This window comes from Salvelinus sp. IW2-2015, unplaced genomic scaffold (genome assembly GCF_002910315.2).
Source record: "Salvelinus sp. IW2-2015 unplaced genomic scaffold, ASM291031v2 Un_scaffold2431, whole genome shotgun sequence".
NCBI classification, from domain to species: domain Eukaryota; kingdom Metazoa; phylum Chordata; class Actinopteri; order Salmoniformes; family Salmonidae; genus Salvelinus; species Salvelinus sp. IW2-2015.
Window position 1 is genome coordinate 107,884 of NW_019943752.1, and position 25,448 is coordinate 133,331.

At 46.8% G+C, this 25,448-nt stretch overlaps 1 long non-coding RNA gene across 1 annotated transcript in view; it reads right to left on the reverse strand.

The window, feature by feature from the left end:
• Nucleotides 1-25,012, reverse strand: part of LOC112073941 (uncharacterized) — a 53,268-nt gene extending 28,256 nt beyond the window's left edge. Inside the window, exons 1-2 of the long non-coding RNA XR_011476739.1 lie at nucleotides 22,114-25,012; nucleotides 5,603-5,921 (exon numbers count right to left, since the gene is read on the reverse strand). This is a non-coding gene — a long non-coding RNA (uncharacterized lncRNA). The remainder of the gene's footprint in view (nucleotides 1-5,602; nucleotides 5,922-22,113) is intronic.
• Between the last annotated feature and the right edge of the window lie 436 nt (nucleotides 25,013-25,448).

The window sequence follows — 25,448 nt, forward strand, 5'->3', positions numbered from 1 at the left end:
AACCCACGGCTTGACACACTGCTGATGATTCTAAAAGAACTGACCACCTGCTCTGATTCTAACAGGACTGAACCACTGCTCATTCTAACACAGACCACCTGCTTCTGATTCTAACAGGACTGACACCTGCTTATCTTTAAAGGACTGACACCTGCTTGATTCTAACCCTAACAGGACTGACCACCTGCTCTGATTCCTAACAGGACTGACCACTGCTCTGATCTAACAGGCTGACACTGCTCTGATTCTAACTAAGGCTGACCACCTGCTCTGATTCTAACAGACTGACCACTGCTCTGATTCTAACAGGACTGACCACCTGCTTGATTCTAACCTAAGGACTGACCACCTGCTCTGATTCTAAAGGACTGACCACCTGCTCTGATTCTAACCAGACTGACCACTGCTCTGATTCTAACACAGGACTGACCACCTGCTCTGATTCTAACAGGACTGACACTGCTCTGATTCTAACAGGACTGACCACTGCTCTGATTCTAACAGGACTGACCACCTGCTCTGATTCTAACAGCTGACCACCTGCTCTGATTCTAACAGGACTGACCACCTGCTCTGATTCTAACAGGACTGACCAACCTCTCTGATTCTAACAGGACTGACCACCTGCTCTGATTCTAACAGGACTGACCACCTGCTCTGATTCTAACAGGACTGACCACCTGCTCTGATTCTAACAGGCTGACCACCTGCTCTGATTTCTAACAGGACTGACCACCTGCTCTGTTAATACTACAGGACTGACCACCTGCTCTGATTCTACAACAGGCTGACCACCTGCTCTGATTCTAACAGGACTGACCACCTGCTCTGATTCTAACAGGCTGACCACTGCTCCTGATTTCTAACAGGCTGACCCTGCTCTGATCTACGACAACCACTGCTCTGATTCTATCAGGTCTGACCAGACATCATGCTACACCACACAACACACACAACACACATCACACACACACACTACACACACACACACACACACAACCACACACACAACACACACACACACCCAAAACACACACCACCACCCGAACACACCACACACCACACACACACACACACACACCACCACACAAACACCACACACACAACACCACACACCACACACGTTGCTACTACCGAGATCTTATTTAACTGCTCAATTTATAGCAGTCACCCCAACCCCCCTCCCCCCTTCCTCAATCACATGTAAATGTTGGACTATAAATTGTGCCTTCCTGTATTATACTGATGCTAAAATGTTTATTCTATTCTACTGATACATTTACTTTATGTTTGTATTCTTATTTTATTAATTCTTATTGTTGCATTGTTGAGAAGGAACTTGTAATGAAGCATTTTGTTGGACGGTGTATATCAATTCTGTCCTGTACATACGACTAATTCAACTAGAAACTTCTATGCTTCGTCAGGACAGAACGGCCTCAGAGGAGGGGGTGTGTCACTTTGTTAACAGTAACCGGTGAGCGATCTTTAATATTAAGGAAGTCTCTATGTTCTATGATAAGCTGTTGACCATACTATTTACCCAGAGTTTTCCATCTATATTTTTCGTAGCTGTCAATTTACCACCACAAACGGATGCTAGCACTAAGACCACACTAAACGAGCTGTATAGGGCAATGAATCTAATCAAATCAAATCGTTGTTTGTCACATGCACCGAATACAACAGGTGTAGTAGAAATGCTTACAAACCTCTACTGTATCGGTGTCTCTAAACCGGGACAGGTGTTGCTCAATATGCGATAATGTGTACTAGAATGACGTTGTAAACAAAAGACAACTTTCCCGAGACATTGACATGTCTTATATGGGCAGAAAACTTAAATGATTGTTAATCTAACTGCAGTGTCCAATTTACAGCAGCTACTACAGTGATAAAAAATACCATGCTATTGTTTGAGGATAGTGCACAACAACAAAACATTTTTATCAAGGCAACTGGTTTGATACATTTACCTCTGAAGGTAAATAATGTACTTACATTCAGTAATCTGGCTCTGATTTGTCATCCTGAGGGTCCCAGAGATAAAATGTAGCGTAGTTTTTCTTTGATAAAATACATTTTTATATTCAAATGTAGGAACTAGTTCTACAGTTTGAACCCCTGCGGCTTCTGGCTCTACACCCGCCCGGCCATCTAGATGTGTGAAGGTTAGTATTTTTACTGTAGAGAAGCTAATTATCCATCATGTATGACATTCCTGGGAGTGTGTACATTTAAAAAAAAAAATGTATTACCATAGCATTTTTGTATGTTCTCAATAGTTATGTACTTGAAAATGTATCAATTGACCAATTCGGCACATTTGAGCAAACTCGTGAAGGAAACCTGGCAGACTTGATATAAAATATTGTGTAGTGATGTAATTCTTCACTGGATCAGTATGAAACTTTGCACACAAACTACTGCCATCTTGTGGACAACATCTAAATGACTGTCTGGCCTTCTTTTGCATTTCAAAACTGACGCAATTTTTTTTACATTAAATAAAACACGTTTTTTTGTTTGTATTATCTTTTACCAGATCTAATGTGTTATATTCTCCTACATTAATTTCACATTTCCACAAACTTCAAAGTGTTTCCTTTCAAATGGTATCAATAATATGTCATATCCTTGCTTCAGGTCCTGAGCTACAGGCAGTTAGATTTGGGTATGTCATATCCTTGCTTCAGGTCCTGAGCTACAGGCAGTTAGATTTGGGTATGTCATATCCTTGCTTCAGGGCCTGAGCTACAGGCAGTTAGATTTGGGTATGTCATATCCTTGCTTCAGGTCCTGAGCTACAGGCAGTTAGATTTGGTCATTTAAGGCGGAAATTGAAGGGGGAAAAAGGTTCGATCCTTAAGAGGAGCCCTTAACCAACAATACAATTTTAAGAAAATGCGAGTTAAGAAAACATTTACAAAATAAACTAAAGTAAAAAAAAAAATAACATTGAGGCTATATACAGGAGGTACTGGTACTGAGTTAATGTGCAGGGGTACAGGTTAGTTGAGGTAATTGAGGTAATATGTATATCTAGGTAGGGGTATTCATAGATAATAAACAGCGAGTAACAGCAATGAAACAAAATGCAAATAGTCCGGGTAGCCATTTGACGAATTGTTCAGCAGTCTGGCTTGGGGGTAGAAGCTGTAAGAGGCGGCTCTCCAGAGGTGCTGCCCCTAGTGGCCGGTGACATTAATGCAGGACAACTGAAATCCATTTTACCTAATTTCTACCAGCATGTCAGAGGGGAAACCACTCTAGATCACCTTTACCATTCCGTCTCTCACAGTTGAAGTGTACCTATGATAAAAATTACAGACCTCTACATGCTTTGTAAGTTGGAAAACCTGCAAAATCGGCAGTGTTTCAAATACTTGTTCTCCCCACTGTATATACACACACACACCCACCCACCTACAAACTAACTAAACAAACGGGTTGTTTAGTTAGTTTGCAGGAAGGTAGTCTGCAGGAAGGTAGTCTGCAGGAAGGTAGTCTACAGGAAGGTAGTCTACAGGAAGGTAGTCTGCAGGAAGGTAGTCTGCAGCTTGGTAGCCTGACAGGTAGGTAGTCTGCAGATAAGGTAGTCTGCAGGAAGGTAGTCTGCAGCTTGGTAGCCTGCAGGTAGGTAGTCTACAAGGAAGGTAGTCTGCAGGAAGGTATCCTGCAGGTAGTAGTCTGCAGGAAGGTAGTATTGCCGAGGTGTCTGCAGAGGTAGTCTGCAGTAGGTAGTCTGCAGGAAGGTAGTTTGCAGGAAGGTAGTCCTGCAGTAGGTAGTCTTGCAGGAAGGTAGTTGCAGAAGGTAAGTTGCATGGGTAGGTAGTCTTGCAGGAAGGTAGTTGCAGTAGGTATCTGCAGGAAGGTAGTTTGCAGGAAGGTAGTTGCAGGTAGGATAGTTGCAGGAAGGTAGTCTGCAGGTAGGTAGTCTGCAGGAAGGTAGTTTGCAGGAAGGTAGTCTGCAGAAGGTAGTCTACAGGAAGGTAAGTTTGCAGGAAGGTAGTCTGCAGGAAGGTAGTTTTGCAGGAAAGGTAGTCTGCAGGTAGGTAGTCTGCAGGAAGGTAGTCTGCAGGAAGGTAGTCTGCAGGTAGGTATTCTGCAAGGAGGTAGTCTGCAGGTAGGTAGTCTGCAGGTAGGTAGTCCAGGTAGGTAGTCTGCAGGAAGGTAGTCTCAGGAGTAGTCTTTGCGGAAGGTAGTCTGCAGGAAGGAGTCTACAGGAGGTAGTCTGCAGGAAGTAGTCTGCAGGAAGGTAGTCTACAGGAGGTAGTCTTCAGGAAGGTAGTCTGCAGGAAGGTAGTCTACAGGAAGGTAGTCTACAGGAAGGTAGTCTACAGGAAGGTAGTCTGCAGGTAGTTAGTCTGCAGGAAGGTAGTTGCAGGTAGGTAGTCTACAGGAAGGTAGTCTGAGGAAGGTAGTTTGCAGGAAGGTAGTCTACAGGAAGGTAGTCTCCAGGAAGGTAGTCTGCAGGAAGGTAGTCTGCAGAAGGTAGTCTGCAGGAAGGTATTTGCAGGAAGGTAGTCTACAGGAAGGTAGTCTACAAGGAAGGTAGTCTGCAGGAAGGTAGTCTGCAGGAAGGTAGTCTACAGGAAGGTAGTCTACAGGAAGGTAGTCTGCAGGAAGGTAGTCTGCAGGAAGGTAGTCTGCAGGAAGGTAGTCGGCAGGAAGGTAGTCTGCAGGAAGTAGTCTACAGGAAGGTAGTCTACAGGAAGGTGTTACAGGAAGGTAGTCTGCAGGAAGGTAGTCTGCAGGAAGGAGTCTACAGGAGTAGTCTCAGGAAGTAGTCTGCAGGAAGGTAGTCTGCAGGAGGTAGTCTACAGGAAGGTAGTCTACAGAAGGTAGTCTACAGGAAGGTAGTCTGCAGGAAGGTAGTCTGCAGGAAGGTAGTCTCAGGAAGTAGTCTACAGAAGTAGCCTGCAGCTTGGTACCTGCAGGTCAGTAGGTCGTCTGCAGGTACAGTAGGTCGTCTGCTCATCCATAAAGGAGCTAATAGATGTTGACAACATGGGTGGAGTTCAGAGGCTGATTCTCTTTGGCTCGCTGGGTAATCAGCTTAGGTGTCTGGAGTGGTAACCAGCTAGCTCTGGATTTGCTCTCTGGTAAACAACTTCATTGATTCTGATCGAGTCAACAAAATAAGTTGATATTTTTTTTGTAGTGTGTTGAAATGCACTGATCACGTTGCATTGTGTTGTTGTGTGTGTGTGTCTGTGCTGTGTCTGTGGTGTGTGTGTGTGTGTTGTGTGTGTGTTGTTGTGTGGTGTTGTGTGTGTGTGTGTGTGTGTGTGTGTGTGTGTGTGTGTGTGTGTGTGTGTGTGTGTGTGTGTGTGTGTGTGTGTGTGTGTCGTGTGTGTGTGTGTGTGTGTGTGTGTGTGTGTGTGTGTGTGTGTGTCTGTCGTGTGTGTGGTGTGTGTGTTGTGTGTGTGTGTGTGGTGTGTGTGGTGTGTGTGTCTTGTGTGTTGTGTGTGTGTGGTGTGGTGTGTGTGTGTGTGTGTGTGTGTGTGTGGTGTGTGGTGTGTGTGTGTGTGTGTGTGTGTGTGTGTGTGTGTGTGTGTGTGTCTGTGTGTGTGTGTTGTGTCGTGTGTGGGTGCGCCGCGCTCCAGCCCCCCTACCTTAGAGATGAGTTCGTCGTGGTTGAAGGTGTGCCGACAGTGTATACAGCTGTAGGTGCGATGACACGAGGCAGGTATGCCTGGAACGTCTTCGACTTGGTCATCTTCACCATGTCACATGGCGGGGCTCTGGCTGTGATTGGCTGATGTGCGGGGGGCTGCGGCGTCCGGGCTAAGCGCGGACGCAGCAGCTCTGCTGAACTTGTTGACAGAAGAAGCACTGGAAGATGCAGGCAAAAGCCGTGTTGTTGAGGAGTGGTGTGTGGCGGCAGGCTCCACACAGCAACCACGAGGAAACTACACCTGAGAGAGAAGACAGGAAGAGTATTAGACAGTTAGGAGAGGGAGAGAGTGGGTGTGTGGCGGCAGGCTCCACACAGCAACCATGAGGAAATACTCCTGGACAGAAAGAGTATTTAAGACAGTTAGGAGAGGGAGAGGAGTGGTGTGTGGCGGCAGGCTCCACACAGCAACCATGAGGAAACTACACCTGGACAGGAAGAGTATTAAGACAGTTAGGAGAGGGGAGAGGAGTGGGTGTGTGGCGGCAGGCTCGACACAGCAACCACGAGGAAACTACACCTGGAGAGGAAGACAGGAAGAATATTAAGACAGACAGTTAGGAGGGGAGAGAGAGAGAGGAGAAGGAGAGAGGAGAAGAGGAGAGAGGAGAAGGAGAGAGGGAAAGAGAAGAGTAGGGGAGGAAGGAGAGGTGGAAGAGAGGAGCAGAGGAGGAAGGAGAGGGGAGAGGGAAGAGGAGAAGAGGGAGGGAGAGATGGAGAAAGGTAGAGGAGGAAGGGAGGGGAAAGAGGGAGGAGGAGAAGAGGGAGAGAGGAGGAGAGGGGAGGGAGAGAGGAGAGAGTAGAGGAGGAAGGAGAGGGGAGGAGAGATGAGAAGAGGAGAGGGGAGAATATGATGAAGCAACATCTCAAGACATCAGACAGGAAGTTAAAGCTTGGTCGCAAATGGGTCTTCCAAATGGACAATGACCCCAAGCATACTTCCAAGTTGTAGCAAAATGGCTTAAGGACAACAAAGTCAAGGTATTGGAGTGGCCATACAAAGCCCTGACCTAATCCTATAGAACATTTGTGGGCAGAACTGAAAAGCGTGTTGCGAGCAAGGAGGCCTACAAACCTGATTCAGTTACACCAGCTCTGTCTGGAGGAATGGGCCAAAATTCACCAACTTATGTGGGAAGCTTGTGGAAGGCTACCTGAAACATTTGGCCGAAGTTAAACCATTTAAAGGCAATGCTACCAAATACTAATTGAGTGTATGTAAACTTCTGACCCACTGGGAATGTGATGAAAGAAATAAAAGCTGAAATAAATCATTCTCTCTACTATATTCTGACATTTCACATTCTTAAAATAAAGTGGTGATCCTAACTGACCTAAGCCAGGAATCTCTGTACTAAGATTAAATATCAGGAATTGTGAAAAACTTAGTTTAAATGTATTTGGCTAAGGTGTATGTAAACTTCCGACTTCAACTGATCAGTCACTGTGGGGACGACGTCCTCGATGCCATTGGAAGAATACCGGAACATGTTCCAGTCTGTGCTAGCAAAACAGTCCTGTAGCTTAGCATCTGCTTCATCTGACCACTTTTTTATAGACCGAGTCACTGGTGCTTCCTGCTTTAGTTTTTGCTTGTAAGCAGGAATCAGGAGGATAGAATTATGGTCAGATTTGCCAAATGGAGGGAGAGTTTTGTACGCGTCCCTGTGTGTGGAGTAAAGGTGGTCTAGAATTGTTTTCCCTCTGGTTGCACATTTAACATGCTGATAATAGTGAAGACATCTAAACTATGAAATAACACATATGCTATCATGTAGTAACCAAGAAAGTGTTAAACAAAACAAAATATATTTTAGATTCTTCATAGTCACACTTTGCCTTGATGCCAGCTTTGCACACTCTTGGCATTCTCTCAACCAGCTTCACCTGCAATGCTTTTCCAAAAGTCTTGAAGGAGTTCCCACATATACTGAGCACTTGTTGGCTGCTTTTCCTGTCCAACTCATCACAAACCATCTCATGTCCTGTTGAAAAAAAAATGATAGTCCCACTAAGCCCAAACCAGATGGGATGGCATATCGCTGCAGAATGCTGTGGTAGCCATGCTGGGTAATTGTGCCTTGAATTCTAAATAAATCACAGACAGTGTCACCAGCAAAGCACCATCACACCTCCTCCTCCATGCTTCACAGTGGAACCACATATGCGGAGATCATCTGTTCACCTACTTTGCGTCTCACAAAGACACGGTGGTTGTATACCAACCCTACCTTTTCACAACACAACTGATTGGCTCAAATGCATGAAGAAGGAAAGGAATTCCACAAATTAACTTTTAACAAGGCACACCTGTTAATTGAAATGCATTCCAGGTTACGACATCATGAAGCTGGTTGAGAGAATGCCAAGAGTGTGCAAAGCTGTCATCAAGGCAAAGGGAGGTTACTTTGAATAATCTCAAATATAAAATATATTTTTATTTGTTTAACACTTTTTTGGTTACTATATGATTCCATATGTGTTATTTCATTGTTTTGATGTCTTCACTATTATTTTACAATGTAGAAAATAGTAAAAATAAAGAAAAACCCTGGAATGAGTAGGTGTGTCCAAACATTTGACTGGTGCTGTATGTCACGCAGCGAGAGTTGAGTGGAGGCTGATTGGTCAGTCAGTCCTCCTGATGAATCCTCCCCAGCTAGCTACTTTATGCGTGTGACTAGACAATTCAGCGAGAATTTCAAACTTGTCTGACGAAATTGAGACTTGGGAGTTTTCAGAATCATTCAGTTTTATCTGACTAAAAAAGCTATGTAGCTGTCACTCGCCCTGATATTGACTCCACTATCTAACTACTTCCCTCTCCTTACTGGCCTGATATTGACTACACTATCTAATCTAACTAACTTCCTCTCCATTACTGGCCTGATATATGACTACACTATCTAACTACTTCCCTCTCCCTACTGGCCTGATATTGACTACACTATCTAGCTACTTCCCTTCTCTCTTACTGGCCTGGTATTGACTACACTATCTAGCTACTCCCCTCTCCTTACTGGCCTGATATTGACTCCACTATCTAACTACTTCCCTCTCCTTACTGGCCTGATAATTGACTACACTATCTACTACTCCCCTCTCTTACTGGCCTGATATTGACTCACTATCTAACTACTTCCCTCTCCTTACTGGCCTGATATTGACTCCACTATCTAACTACTCCCCCTCTCCTTACTGGCCTGATATTGACTCCCTACTAACTACTACCCTCTCCTTTCTGGCTGATATTGACTCCACTATCTAACTACTCCCCTCTCCTTACTGGCCTGATATTGACTCCACTATCTAACTACTTCCCTCAAGTTACTGCAGGGCAGCAGTGTGTCGGCAATCGGGACTCGGTGCGAAGGAAACCTGTATTGTTGTCGTGTTGCAACGCCAACTCTCCTCAATTGAGTAGTATTACCGCATCACGGTGACATCCAGATGGTTCCTACCAACAGTACAAGGTTCCTCTCATGTAGGCTGCTTTCCTACTGGAAATATACATCAGTGGAATGGAACAAAATTACTCGTGCTACCGCCAGCGACATGATGCAGCCGCCCGGTGGGAAGCACCTCTAAACAGGACCGTTGTACTGGTCTTCACACTGGCTTGTCGTTAGCTGGCATGTCAAGGTGACATCCAGATTCTAGATGGTGACAATAACTAAAAGTTATTTCTCCTTCCCATCAAAATTAACTTTATTTTACTAGTTTTAAAATAGCACCATGCTAATGTGTGTTACATAACTATCTGAGGACTCGTCGGGACCGACTGAAAGCCAGTCCGTCATTTCAGCTCCATACTAGCTGCGTGTCATACGTCATCAATCTGGGCACCATGCGTGTCCATGTAGCAGCCGTCTTCCCGTTCACAACCCTCCCCAGGTAGCAGCCTCCTCCCGTTCACAACCCTCCCAGGTAGCAGCTCTCCCGTTCACAACCCTCCCCAGGTAGCAGCCTCTCCCGTTCACCAACCCTCCCAGGTAGCAGCCTCTCCCGTTCACGAACCCTCCCCAGGTAGCACAGCCTCTCCCGTTCACAACCCTCCCCAGGTAGCAGCCGTCTCTCCCGTTCACAACCCTCCCCAGTAGCAGCCTCTCTCCGTTCACAACCCTCCCCATAGCAGCCTCTCCCGTTCACAACCCTCCCCAGGTAGCAGCTCTCCGTTCACCTCCAGGTCTAGCACGTTCCTAACATTCACCGTCTCCTACACCTCCCCCAGGTAGCAGCCTTCTCCCCGTTCACAACCCTCCCCAGCACACAGCCTCTCCAGTCAACCTCCCCAGTAGCAGCCTTCCCGTCACAACCCTCCCCAGTAGCAGCCTCTCCGTTCACAACCCTCCCCATGGTAGCAGGCCTCTCCCGTTCACAACAACTCCCCAGGTAGCAGCCTCTCCCCGTTTCACCAACCCTCCCCAGGTAGAGCCTCTCCCGTTCACAACCCTCCCCAGGTAGCAGCCTCTCCCGTTCACAACCCTCCCCAGTAGCGCCTTTCTCCCGTTCACAACCCCCCCATGTAGCAGCCTCTCCCGTTCACCACCCTCCCAGTAGCAGCCTCTCCCGTTCACAACCCTCCCGCAGTAGCAGGCCTCTCCCGTTCACAACCCCTCCCCATGGTAGCAGCCTCTCCCGTTCACAACCCTCCCAAGGGTGCAGCCTCTCCCGTTCACAACCCTCCCCAGGTAGCAGCCTTTCCCGTTCACAACCCTCCCCAGGTAGCAGCCTCTCCCGTTCACAACCCTCCCCCAGGTAGCAAGCCTCTCCCGATCACAACCCTCCCCAGGTAGCAGCCTCTCCCGTTCACAACCCTCCCCAGTAGCAGCCCTCTCCCGTCATTCAACCCTCCCCAGGTAGCAGCCTCTCCCGTTCCACACCCTCCCCAGGTAGCAGACTCTCCGTTCACAACCCCCCCAGTAGCAGCTTCCCTTACAACCCTCCCAGGTAGGCAGGCCTCTCCCGTTCACAAACCCTCCCAGGTAGCAGCCTCTCCCGTTCCAACCCTCCCCAGTGAGCAGCCTCCCCTTCACAACCCTCCCCAGTAGCAGGCCTCTCCCGTTACAAACCCTCCCAGCGTAGCAGCCCTCTCCGCAAAACCCTCCCAGGTAGCAGCTCTCCCGTTCACAACCCTCCCCAGGTAGCAGCCTCTCCCGTTCACAACCCTCCCCAGTAGCAGCCGTGCCCCGTTCACAACCCTCCCCAGTAGCAGCCTCTCCCGTTCACAACCCTCCCCAGGTAGCAGCCTCTCCCGTTCACAACCCTCCCCAGGTAGCAGCCTCTCCCGTTCAAACCCTCCCCAGTAGCAGCCCTCTCCCGTTCACAACCCTCCCCAGTAGCAGCCTCTCCCGTTCATCATACACCCTCAACCCTCCCCAGGTAGCAGCCTCTCCCGTTCACAACCCTCCCCCGTGTCAATCAACTTGTAAAACACCTTTAAAAAATACAAGCACATTACCACAGCATGCCCAAAATTGGCGTTGTGTGTGTGTGTGTGTGTGTGGTGTGTGTGTGTGTGTGGTTGTGTGTGGTGTGTGTGTGTGTGTGTGTGTGTGTGTTGTGTTGTGTGTGTGTGTGTGTGTGTGTGTAAGAGAGAAATCATCTCATGTTCGAAAACCACGACACAGATGAACGAGGAATTTCACCCTGGGGGACCCTGCTATGTTTTTAATGGGTGAATTTCACCCTGGGAGACCCTGCTACTGTTTTAATGGGGTATATTCCACCCTGGGACCCTGCTACTTAAGGGGGATTTCACACTGGAGGAACCCTGCACCTGTTTTACATGGGTGAATTCACCCGGGGACCCTGCTACTGTTTTACTGGGTGGAATTCCAACCGCTGGGGGGCCCCTAGCCTACTGTTTTAATGGGAGGATTCACACCTTGGAAGAAAACCCTTGCTTACTGTTTTAAATGGGGTGATTTCCCCTGGGGGGCCCTGTACTTGTTTTAATGGGTTGAATTCCACCCTTGGGGACCCTGCTACTGTCTTTAATGGGGGATCACCCTGGAGAGACCGCTACTGGTTTAATGGGGGATTTCCCACTGGGTACCCTGCTACTGTTTTAAGTGGGTGAATTCCACCTGGGACCCTGCATACTGTTCTAAATGGGGGATTTCCCCTGGAAGACCCTGCCTACTGTTTACATGGGGTTCACCCTGGGACCCTGCTTACTTTAATGGGGGACTTTCACCCTGGGGGAACCCCCCCCTGCTACTGTTTTAATGGGTGAATTTCACCCTTGGGACCCTGCTACTGTTTTAATGGGGAATTTCACCCTGGGAGACCCTCGCTACCTGTTTATAATGGGTGAATTTCACCCCTGGGGAGACCCTGCTACTGTTTTAAGGGTGGAATTTCACCCTGGGGACCCTGCTACTGTTAATGGGGAATCCACCCCTGGGGGACCCTGCTACTTTATTAATGGGGAATTCACCTGGGACCCTGCTACTTTAATGGGAATTCACCGCTTGGGGACCCTGCTTACTGTTAATGGGATTCCCACCCTGGGACCCTGTCTACTGTTTAATGGCGGGAATTCCCCTGGGACCCCCGCTACATGTTTTAATGTGAATTCACCCTGGGCCCTGCTACTTGTTTTAATCTGGGAATTTCAACCCTGGGGGACCGCTGCTACTTGTCATTAATGGGGATTTCACCCGGGGGACCCCTGCTTACTGTTTAATGGGAGGAATTCCACCCTGGGGACCATGCTACTGTAATAATGGGGAATTTCACCCTGGGGAAACCGCTGCTACGTTTAATGGTGAATTTCACCCGGTGCCTGCTACTGTATTAATGGGAATTTCACCCTGGGCCCTGCTACTGTTTAATGGCCGTGAATTTCACCCCTCCCTGGGGACCCGCTACTGTTTAATGGGGGAGATTTCAACCTCTGGGGACCCTGCTATGTTTAATGGCTGAATTCACCCTGGGGGACCTCTACTGGTTTTAATGGTAATTCACCCCTGGGGGGACCTGCTACTTTTATTGGGGGAATTCCACCCTGGGACCATGCTACTTGTATTAATGGAGGAGAATTTCACCCTGGGGGCCCTGCTACTTTTTTAATGTGGAATTCCACCCTGGGGACCCTGCTACTGTATTAATGGGAATTTCACCCTGGGGACCCTGCTACTGTTTTACATGAAATTTCACCCTGGCCCTGCATACTGTATTAATGGGAATTCAACCCTGGGGGACCCTGCTACTGTTTTATGGTGATTTCCACCTGAGGGGGACCCCTGCTACTGTTTTAATGGGAATTCACCGTGGGGGACCCTGCTACTGATTTTAAGGTTGGGAATTTTCCCCTGGGGGACCCTGCTACTGTTTTAATGCGTGAGAATTTTCCCCCTGGGGGACTGCTATTTTCTAATGGGTGAATTCAGCCTGGGGGGACCTGCTCTTTTTAATGGGGAATTATCCCTGGGGACCTCTGCTACGTTTCAGGTTGATTCCACCCTTACCTTACTGTTTAAGGGTGAATTTCACCCTGGGGGACCCTGCTACTGTTTTAAGGGGGGATTCCACCCTGGGGAAGCACTGTACTGTTTTAATTGGGTAATTTCCCCTGGGGGACCTGTACTTTTTAATGGGTGAATCACCCTGGGGGGACCCCCTGCTACTGTTTTAATGGGAATTCACCCTGGGGGACCCTCTACTGTTATTAATGGGAATTCACCCCTGGGGGACCCTGCTACTGTTTTAATGGGTGAATTTCACCCGGGGACCCCTACTGTATTAATGGGGAATTTCACCTCTGGGACCCTGCTACTTTTTAACTGGGTGCATTTACCCTGGGGGACCCTGCTTACGTTTTATATGGGATTTCCACCCTGGGGGACCTGCTACTGATTAATGGGTGAATTTCACCCTGGGGACCCTCATTACTGTTTTAATGGGTGATGTCACCCTGGGGGACCCGCCTCTGTTTAATTGGAGGGGATTCCACCCTGGGGGACCCTGCTACTGTCTTTTAATGGGAATTTTCCCCTGGGGACCCTCTGCCTACCTGTTTTAATGGTGAAATTTCAACCCTGGGGGACCCTGCTACTGTTTAAATGGGAAAATTCCCCACCCGGGGGACCCTGCTACTGTATTAATGGGGTATTTCACCCTGGGGACCCTGCTACTGTTTAATGGGAATTGCACCCTGTGGGACCCTGCTTACTGTTTAAGGGTGATTTCACCCTGGGGACCTTGCTACTGTTTTAATGGGGAATTTCACCCTTGGGGACCCTGTACTGTTTAATGGGGAATTTCACCCTGGGGAACCCCTTGCTACTGTTTTAATGGGTGAATTTCACCCTGGGGACCCTGGCTACTGTTTAATGGGATTCCACCCTGGGACCCTGCTACTGTAATTAAGGGGGGGAATTGCACCCGGGGGACCCTGCTACTGTTTTAATGGGCGGATTCCACCCTGGGGGGACCTGCTACTTGTTTTAAATGGGGGAATTCACACCTGGGGGACCTGCTACTGTTTTGAATGGGAATTTCCCCTTGCGGGGACCTGCGTATGTATTAATGGGGGAATTTCACCCTGGGGGACCCCGCTACTGTTTTTGATGGGGGAATATTCACCCTGGGGGACCCTGCTACTGTTTTAATGGGGAATTTCACCTGGGGGGACCCTGCTACTGTTTTAGGGTGAATTTCACCCTGGGGGACCGACTGCTACTGTTATAATGGGGGGAGTTTCACCATGTGGGACCCTTGCTACTGGTTTAATGGGGGAATTTCACCCTGGCGGGGATACCGTACTGTTTAAAATGGGGATTTCACCCTGGGAAGGACTCCTGCTACTGTCCTTCTTAATGGGGATTTCCCCCTGGGCGGGGAAGCCCTGCTTACTGATCTTTTAATGGGGGGATATCCACCCTGGGGGAGACCCTGCCCACTGTTTTATATGGGAATTCCACCCTGGGGACCTCCGATACGCTCTACTAAGTTTCCTAATGGTGTGACGACCTGGTTCGCCACTTGAGGAAAGGACCCTGTAAACTAGAGGCGTATTGGCTAAGCGGGAATTTCCCCTGGCGGTTGCGCATACCTATCTTCTTTGACATGTCTTTAATTGGAATTGTCCAATACTCAACCTCTGAGGGGGTACCATCTGTGAATAGCTTACTCATGGTTTTCAATGGAGACGGGTTCCACCCTGGCAGGCGCGAGCGACCGGGTTCAGCGCCATGCTGTCTGTTTTAATGGGGGAATTTACCCCGCTGGGGGACCCTGCTACTGTTTAATGGTAATACGCCGGGGGGACCCTGCTACTGTTTAATGGCAGCGATATTCCACCCATCGTGGGGACCGCTGTCTTACTGTTTTATGGGGGAATTTACACCCTGGGGGGACCCCTGCTACTGTTAGGGGATTTTGGGTGGAATGGTGCTGGATTTAATGTGAATTTCAATCGGCCCTGGGTGGACGCCTGCTACTGTTTTATATGGGAATTTCCCCCTGGCGGGACCCTGCTTACTGTTTTAAAGCGGTGATAGTTTCACCCTGGGGCCTTCTGTGATATGGGGGGATTCCACCCTGGGGGACCCTGCTTACTGTATTTATGGGGTGATTTCCCCTGGGGAACCCTGCTACTGTTTTAATGGGTGAATTCACCCTGGGGGACCCTGCTACTGTTTAATGGGGGATTCCACCCTGGGGCCCTGCTACTGTTTTAATGGGAATTCCCCGCTGGGGGACCCGCTACTTCTTTAATGGCGTGAATTCACCCTGGGGGGACCCTGCTACGTGGTTTAATGGGGAATTCCAACCCTTGGGGGACCCTGCTACTGTATAATTTGGAATTTCACCTGGGACCCTGCTACTGTTTTAATGGTGAATTTCAACCCGTGGAAATCCCTGTTTACTGTCATTAATGGGGGAATTTCACCCTGGCGACCCTGCTTACTGTTTTAATGGGGCATTGCACTGGGGGACCCTGCACGTGTTTAATGGGAATTTCACCTTGGGACCCTGCTAACTGTATTAATGGGAATTTCACCCGGGGACCCTGCTATGTTTTTAATGGGTGAATTTAACCTGGGGGACCCTGCAACGTTTTAATGGGGGGATTCCCACCCTGGGGGGGACCGCTGCTACTGTTGTAAATGGGGAATTTGCCCCCTGGGGGACCCTGACACTGTTTTTAAATGGTGGAATTTCACCCTGGGGGACCCGCTACTGTTTTAATGGGGAATTTTCCAACCCTGGGGACCCTGCATGTATTAATGGGTGAATTTCCCCTGGGACCCCTGTACTGTTTTAATGGGAATTTCACCCCTGGGACCTGCTACTGTTTCAATGGGGAATTTCACCCTGGGGGGGACCTGCTACTGTTTTTAATGGGGGATTCACCTGGTGGGGACCCTGGCTACTGTTTTAATGGTGAATTCACCACTGGGACCCTGCTACTGTTTTAAATGGTGAATGTCCACCCTGGGGGGACCCTGCTACTGTTTTAAGGGGAATTCCACCCTGGGCCCTGCTACTTGTATTAATGGGGAATTCCCCTGGGGGGACCCTGCTACTGCTTTAATGGGGAATTCCACCTGGGGGGACCTGTACTGTATTTAATGGGGGAATTTACCCTGGGGACCCTGCTACTGTTTAATGGGTGAATTTTCACCCTGGGGGACCCTGCACTTATTTAATGGGAATTCACCCTGGGGGACCCCGCCTACTGTTTATGATGGGTGAATTGCACCCTGGGGACCCTGCTTACTGTTTTAATGGGAATTTCACCCTGGGGGGACCTGCTACTGTTTAATGGCGTGAATTCACCTGGACCCTGCTATGCTTAATGGGGATTTCAACCAGTGGACCCTGACTGTTTTAATGGGGGAATTTCAACCCGGGATCCGGTACTGTTTAATGGGAATTCACCCTGGGGACCCTGCTACTGTTAATGGGGAAATTCTCCCCCTGGGGGACCCCGCTACTGTTTGTATGGGGAGTTCCACCCTGGGGGGACCTGCTACTGTTTAATGGGGGATTCCACCGCTGGGGGACCCGCTACTGTTTTAATGGTGGATTTCCACCTGGGGGACCCTGCTACTGTTTTTAATGGGAATTTCCCCCTGGGGGACCCTGCGTACTGTTTTAATGGGGAATTTTACCCTGGGGCTGGTATCTGTTTTAATGGGGTGGGAATTCTCACGCTGGGGACCCTGCTACTGTTTTAATGGGGAATTTCCCCCTGGGGGGACCCTGCTACATGTTCAATTAAGGGTGAATTCACCCTGGGGGACCTGCTACTGTTTTTAATGTGGGAATTCCACCTGGCGGGACCCTGCTACTCGTATTTAATTGGGACTTCCCACTGGGCGACCCTGCTATTTTTAAGGGATTTCACCTGTGGGGACCCTGCTACTGTTTAATGGTGATTTCACCCTGGGGGGACCCTGCTACTGTTTTAATTGGGGATTCACCTGGGGGACCCCTGCTACTGTTTTCATGGCCTCCCAAATATCTTCACCTTGGCGGAGACAACCTCGTAACTTGTCTTTCACATGATTGTTGAATATTTCCCCCTGGGGGACACTACTGCCTACTGTTTAATGGGAATTCCACCGTGGGGACCCGCACTGATTAATGGGGGAATTTCACCCTGGGGCCCTCTACTTTAATGGGAATTCCACCCTGGGGGGAGCCCTGCTACTGTTTAATGGGGGGATTTCACCATGTGGACCGCTGCTACCTTTTTAATGGGAATTTCACTCTGGGACCGGCTACTGTTTTTAATGGCGCGAATTTCCACCCGGGACCTGATACTGTATTAATGGGGGAATTTCACCCGGGGGACCCTGCTACTGTTTAATGGGAATTTCCCCTGGGGGACCCTGCTACTGTTTTAATGGGGGATTCCACCCTGGGGACCCTGCTACTGTTTTAATGGGGAATTCCACCCTGGGGGACCCTGCTACTGTTTTAAGGGGAATTTCCCCTGGGGACCCTGCTACTGTTTTAATGGGAATTTCCCCCTGGGGACCCTGCTACTGTTTTAATGGGGAATTCACCCTGGGGACCCTGCTACTGTTTTAATGGGGAATTTCCCCCTGGGGGACCCTGCTAATGTATTAATGGGGAATTTCACCCTGGGGGGACCCTGCTACTTGTTTAATGGGGATTCCACCCTGGGGGACCCTGCTACTGTTTTAATTGGTGAATCCACACTGGGGGACCCTGTACTGTTTTAATGGTGAATGATGTGTTTTAATGATACAAAAAGAATGACATCTTTATCTAATGCCATTCTTTATAAACAAAGACCTTCCGTGACGCGTCGAGCTTCTGTAACAGGGTTGTTTATGTTTCTACTTGACACTGCAGAAATCTGTATTACATTTTTATGTATCCAATTGGTTTGGTTAAATTTACATATCAATAAGGTGTTATGCCATTGGTCATGCTTACAGATAGGGGAGATTGCGAATGTTAATTCTTCCCAGTCTACTAACATTGACATGCAAGCGGTAGTCCGTTCTGAAATACTGTATTATATTGTCATATTTACAATGTGTAAGGTCCACTATGTAGTCAACTGTTTACCGTGTATTGTGATCATTACTAAGTCTGAACATAGGTAATTAATCTTTGCTGTCAAGATACTTTCACTGATTCTCCTTGCTATCCATATTTGTCGTCCTGCTACATCTAATGTGTCTTCCTATACTTCGTCACTTATTAGCTACTTACATGTATTTTGTACTATTTTTGTCATTGTTTTGTTTTACACAAATACCCAGTCTGATATTGACATGTTATCAGTCTATCATCAGACTAAACACCAATCAACTGGGACCGCTGGCTGGACAGTCACTTCCTGAAGAGAGTTACTAAGTACGATCACATGTTACACTGACCAGTCACTGGTCTTGGCTGGACAGTGTTTTATTGGAATGAGATGTTAACCCCTCCCCCACCACCACAAGTTGCTGACTTGCACATCCGTCATCATGGCAAGAGGGGGGGGGGGGCTAGCACAGTTGGCACTATGAATTGGGGCAGGTAGCGTTCTCCTGGCATCAACCAAACCCAGGTTTGTCCGTCAGACTGCCAGATGGTGAAGCGTGATTCATCACTCCAGACAACGCATTTCCACTGCTCCAGAGAGACCAATGTAAGCTTTACACCACTCCAGCCGACGCTTGGCATTGCGCATGGAGATCTTAGGCTTGGAAACTGGCCATGGAAACCCATTTTATGAAGCTCCGACGAACAGTTTGTGCTGACGTTGCTTCCAGAGGCAGTTTGGAACTCGGTAGTGAGTGTTGAGACTGAGGACAAATGATTTTTACGCGCTACGAGCTTCAGCACTTGGCAGTCCAGTTCTGTGAGCTTGTGTGGTCTACCACTTCGCGGCTGAGGCGTTGTTGCTGCTAGACGTTTCAACTTCACAATAACAGCACTTACAGTTGACCGGCACAGCTCTAGCAGGACAGAAATGTGACGAACTGACTTGTTGGAAAGTAACTATGACGGTGCCACGTTGAAAGTCACTTAGCTCTTCAGTAAGGCCATTCTACTGCCAATGTTTGTCTATGGAGATTGCATGGCTGTGTGCTCCATTGTATACACCTGTCAGCAACGGGTGTGGCTGAAATAGCCGAATTCACCAATTTGAAGGGGTGTCCACATACTTTCGTATATACAGGGTGTTTCTCAAAATGCATACCACCGTGCTCTGAGCACCAAATGGGTCCAAATCAAAGTATGGGAAACGGAGGGCACTTATCGAATGCGTACTCCGTCTGTACATATTTTGAAGCATGCATCGATTCAAGCTTCAACGGAAAGTATGCACAAAAATATGATGCAACCATGTAAAAAAGAAATTACGCAAAATTTCTTCCAATCAATGGCTGCCATTATTTGAGATGAAGTGAGAGAAAATACATTTCGACTTCGGAATGAAATGTTGCCTGACTACAACATTTTATCTTGATAATGTTCATTTTGGCATGTTTACGTAATGTAGATCGTAAGCCCATAATAAGTTAATAGGGCTAACTGGCTAACTACTAGTATTGTTAGCTAGTCAGATAGCGACAAAGAATTGTTAGCCAACTACCCACAAAGAATTGACATCTCTCTTGCATAGTATTTGTTTTAGGTCATTTTTGCCTGTTAAACGATCTGGTTAGCTACATTATTATGATTCACATATAGCTAGCTGATAGTTATGAAGTAAAACTGTTGCTTTGTGTATATCTTGCTTAGTCTCTATTGCCATTGTCCTGGCTGGAAGACGGTTCAGTTAATGGGTAAATCCATAGTAAGTCAATAGGGCTAACTGGCTAGCTAGTTAGCTAGCCACGAATAATTGGTAGCTACCTTGCGTAACATTAGTTCTAGGTCATTTTGCTTTGTGTATATCTTAGAGGAAGGGGAGGTGAAGCGTGAGGTAATACCACAGAACAATGAGCCAGATATTTCACCAGATGTATAAATGTGAAGCATCCGCTTGGCGATTCCATTCACTCAGAGGAAGCCCAGTGGTCGGCAGTGGGAGAAGAAAGAACAAGATGGATTTTGGCAGACATTCTGCAAATTTTGTCATTGATGAAACATTTGATCTCAATACAGTTTGCTGTTCCCAAAACTACAATCTCTTACGAACAGTCGACTAAGTTCTGTAGACTTTACCCTTTGCCAAAGTTTTAAAAATAAATGTTGTTTAGAAGGAGTGCAAAGGAGATTGAATTATTGCACACGTGCACTTCACAGAGTAGGCGTTCCCTAATGGGTATATGCAAATAAATGCAAGAAAGCGCCAATAGGATCTCTCTAGCTCGTGCGTGGCTCTGCCCACTATGACTCATTTGCTCATTTGAAAGGACGGGCTGAGGTCTATCTTGGTTCAGTTGAAAAATCTTTGATAATACAGTGCGAGTGCTTCTCAAATGTATTGTTTAATGCATTCTTCACACTCTCGTCCTCACAAGAACGTTCTCAAGAGAACGTGGTCGGAGAATCATCGGCGCATGAGAGTGTGGAGCACGGAAGTATGCACATTGAGAAACACCCACAGTGTATGTGGCTGATTAGCCAGCCTGGTCTCATAGACTAGACGTAACATATAAAACGTAAAGCCAGGACACTAATATTAGTATATGTTACGTTTGGTATGGTTACATAAGATAGAAGATTACTTAAGGCAAAAACGAAAGTAGGGTGGGCGTATAACACGAATGCCCAGCAAACCAAAGGTTGTGTGTTCGAATCTCATCATGGACAACTTTAGCATTTTAGATAATTAGCAACTTCTTACTACTTTCTTTAGCTACATAGCATGTTAGCTAACCCTAACATAACGCTTTAACATTGACCGCTAGCCTAGCTCATGCTTGCCATCTAGCTAAAATTACCATTAGCCACCTAGCTAACGTTAGCCACAACAAATAGGAATTCCTAATATATGTTTCGCAAATGTGTAACATATTGTACGAATTGCAATTAGTAACATGTCATAATAATTCTAATTCGTAACATATCATACGAAAATGGATGATGGACATCCACAATTAATATCATACTAATTTGCCTGCCCTGGGTCTACGTTTAATATGTAACGTCTACTCCTGAGTCCAGGTTGGTCTGGCTGGTGAGATTAATGTATTTGGTTTCCTTGTCTGGATCCATGATGCCTCGCTCCCTCAGAAAGACCACGGGAGCTTCGAGCCTGGCGGTCTCACAGCTAGCCAACCAAACCAGCATGGATATCTTTCACGTGTCCAGGCATCCACATACCCACAAATAGGAAACGCTATATTATACATGATGAAAAATACATGTTTGACGTCAGCTAAATTAACTTGCACTACTGTCATTGAGCTACATATAAGGGAGGGATATGCGATTTAAGAGTTATGACACGAAACCTCGAAGCAGCAGTGTGAAAATCTAACAAAAGAAAAAGAAGCGCCCGGCAGAACGGAGCGCAGGAGCTGTTGTTGATAACAAAGGAAGGCAGCGTGCCTCATTACCACTGAGGTATGGTCTAGGTAACCCATACAGGAAGAAGAATGCAGAAGAACACCAAACAAAGGACAGCTATCGTTTCTCTCCCCAATCAACAAAACAAACAAACCAATGAGCAAAACATTGGATGCAGCAACAGGAGACACGTTTTACGACCCCCCCCCCCCCCAAAAGACAGCAATAATACAAAATAGACATTCTCATTTCAACAACATCTAGTTTGTTTTTATGTTATTAATGTGTTAATACAACCAAATGCATCAAGTATGTACTTGTCTTCATGGTCAACGACAATGTTTTGTTCTGGCTGTCAAATCTAAAATAATAATAACTACTACCGTAACAAAGAAAAAAAACTCTAGACGTCAAAATCAACTTTAACAACACACACATAGTTATCTCTCCCATCATCAATACGGTCTGTAACAATGTATCACACTCACCACCTGAAGCGAATCTGCTCAGAACGAATCTTGACATATATTGACTTGTGTGCTTGATGGTAATGTTTTTCATATCATGAGACGGTTGTCCTCTTTCTAGTGTGCTTGTGTAATGGTCAAGGAGTGATGTTGTCAGGTGTCCAGCAGCAGCGATCACTAAATCTTTCCTTTCCTCGGTTCGTCTTTGTTGTTGTCTTTGTGTTCGTGGTAGCCTCGTCTGACGTCACTACTGGGCCAGACCCAGATTATGACAGACAGCTACAGCGGCCAATAAGGTGAGGCTGCGGCTGAGGTGGAGAAACACCCGGATGTGTAAATAAATACAGGGAGATATTATCATATGTGATCACGACATGATCCACACAAGGCTACATGCCTTATTATACGTGCAGGTGAGGCTGGTTATATAATATAATATGTTGCCTAAAAAAAGAACATAGGCTTATATTCTGTAGGTCCCTTAGAGTTAGGGGAAATACAATATAATTACTTCCTATAAAATATTCATATGGGCTTATTTGTTCTGTCTTCTATATGTGAACAAACACAGGCACAAGGTTGATATTTCATGATAACATTTCTGACCAAATCAATTTGTAAATGAGCTCTTCAGACAGTTTTATGGGGGGCGGGGGCTATGCATCCATATTACTGCTGACCTGTTGCACCCTCTGCAACCGCCATGATTATTATTTGACCCTGCTTGTCATCTATAAACATCTTGAAGAACGATCTGGCCTTAAAGACAATGTACTCTTATACATCTCCACCCGGCACAGCCAGACTACCCCTCAGAGCCTGGTTCCTCTCTAGGGAGTTTTTCCTAGCCACCATGCTTCTAGTTCTGCATTGCTTGCTGTTTGGGGGTTTTAGGCTGGGTTTCTGTATAAGCACTTTGTGACTTCTGCTGATGTAAAAAAGGGCTTTATAAATACATCTGATTTTGATTGAGAAAAAAAAATCCACTGACAGCATAGCCTACAAGTGTCAGTAAAGTATTTAATCGATTGCTTTCTGATTCCAATCTTTAAAAACAAAATCCTGTCCTCAGCTCTCACTGGCTATGCGTCACCTTAAAACCTCTGTCAGCCTGGGATACATCTTATACAGTAAATAATAACTGAGTCTGTATGGGATGTCTAAAACCACCACCACATCTCCTCTGCGACAGCCATCACCTCTTCTCTATACGCACAAATCTCATTATCTCACATTACATTGCCCAGATTCAAATAAAATAAAAAACATTTAGATATTAGGCTCCGACCCAATTCCCTCTAGACGTGTCTGCCTCGACATTGTTGATGACGCTCGCTTGTCACTGCATCGCTGGACCCGATAGAGCAGACCACGATCCATTCATGACTGTTACGCAATATTAGTCTACAGGCGGGAAAGCATCTATAGGCACACATAGTCTGTCATCGAATAACTTACAATAATAACAAAAAGTCCGGTGCTGTTATGATTATGGCAACAGAGGGGGAAACATCAATGAACCTATAGGAGGGAAGAAGCTTCGAGCTAGCCTGGTGATGTCATGTGTTTTGTATTCTGCGTCGGGTTTTTGGTAACGCTCCGTGCTACATCTCATGTCATTAGCCCCACTGCAAGTTAGGACAGTGAGACGAAATTGACCGTGATAATCATTTAACTGGATCCTAAAATTGGATCATATGGACTGATTTTTTATTGTCATTGAGCATTATCCTCCAGCTGAGCGGCATCAATGGGATATCAGTCAATGTGACCTTTGAAAGCGAGTAGGAATGCGAAATAAATTACAATGTGGTTATTATAGCCTACTTATAACTAGGTTATAACCCATTATAACCAATGGGCTACTTATAGCCTATGGACATGTCAAAGTTTAAACTCTCCAGAACTCAAACAAACAAAAATAGCCGTAATCATTGTATCGATTGAAGCAGAACCATGATACACAGATACTTACACAAAACACTTTTTATTCCCCTTTGAACGTAGGAGGCGGAGGTAATAATTACTCCGCTGAAGCTGGATCTCACATTCACAACACAGATCTTGGTCTGTGCACGGGCTGCCACGGCCCCAAGACGGAGACGTCACCTCACTGTGGTTGACTCATGTTTCCATTCGGTCGAGCGGTGCAGGTAACTAACTCAATACCCGACGGTGCAGGTAACTAACTCAATACCCGACGGTGCAGGTAACTAACTCAATACCCGACGGTGCAGGTAACTAACTCAATACCCGACGGTGCAGGTAACTAACTCAATACCCGACGGTGCAGGTAACTCAATAATAAAGGAGATACTGTTGTCCTCGTCTGATCTGGCTAAAAGACTACGGCTGAACAGCAGCAGCAGCATGCGGGTCCGGGTTCCACACAAACAAACTCGTTCCTATCTGTACATCATTTTAGGCGTCAATACGGTCGGCTCGGGTCTTTTCTCCAGTCTGTGCAAATCATTGCCGATTCCGACTGAGCCTCAAGTGATTCATTCCATGCACAAATAACACAGCGGGCTGGGGCAGTTAAAGGAGAGATGTCGTCTTGTCTAGGCTGGTTCCTGCTATCCAGTAGGTTGCCTACACTGTCGGAATAACACGTTTAAAGTCCCAAATGAAAAACTGTGCAGCTTAATTAGCGGGCTTGGTTTTCTGGATGATGTTAATTCCCATGTAGCTAGGTCACCGCTGGCATCAGCTGGGCAGGAGGCTATCCCGTCCCTACTGCAGCTCGTCCAATATATGGAATTAAAATCCGTGTTGTTTTGTTCTCGGCGAGGTTTAGCACTAGAGATGAAATAATGACTCCACGCACGATTCTTCAGTATATTCTAGTATTAATTCTTGCAATTGGATGAGTTGTGTTTTTTTGTGTGACGATAGCTGCTTTCCCAAATGAATCATTACATTCGAACTTGTTACGAAGAGTCTGAATAAAATCACATTGCCCTCCTCTCCAATGACTAAGGACCAATTAAATTCCTGAACAACCCTCCAACAACCAATTGCTTTACGGGGGGGGGGGGGGGGGGGGGGGGGGGGGTGTAAGAGACAGGTCTCAGATGTGATCGAGGGCCAATAGCTGGAGGTCTGCAGGCTAGCGTTCAGTGATGCGCGCCCCCGAGGAAGACACGTGCCAAAAATATCAACAATGTCCATTTTATTTATTGATCTGACGTAGTTAACATGACGTAATGTTTTGGTGTGTATATGTTGACAGTAGTCTTAGCTGTTGATCCACGTACTCTTCAGATTCATATTGAAAGTAGGCCTATGGACAGGATAGGCTACAACATTCACTTAATGTAGCTTAATGATAAAAATATATAATATGCAACGACGTT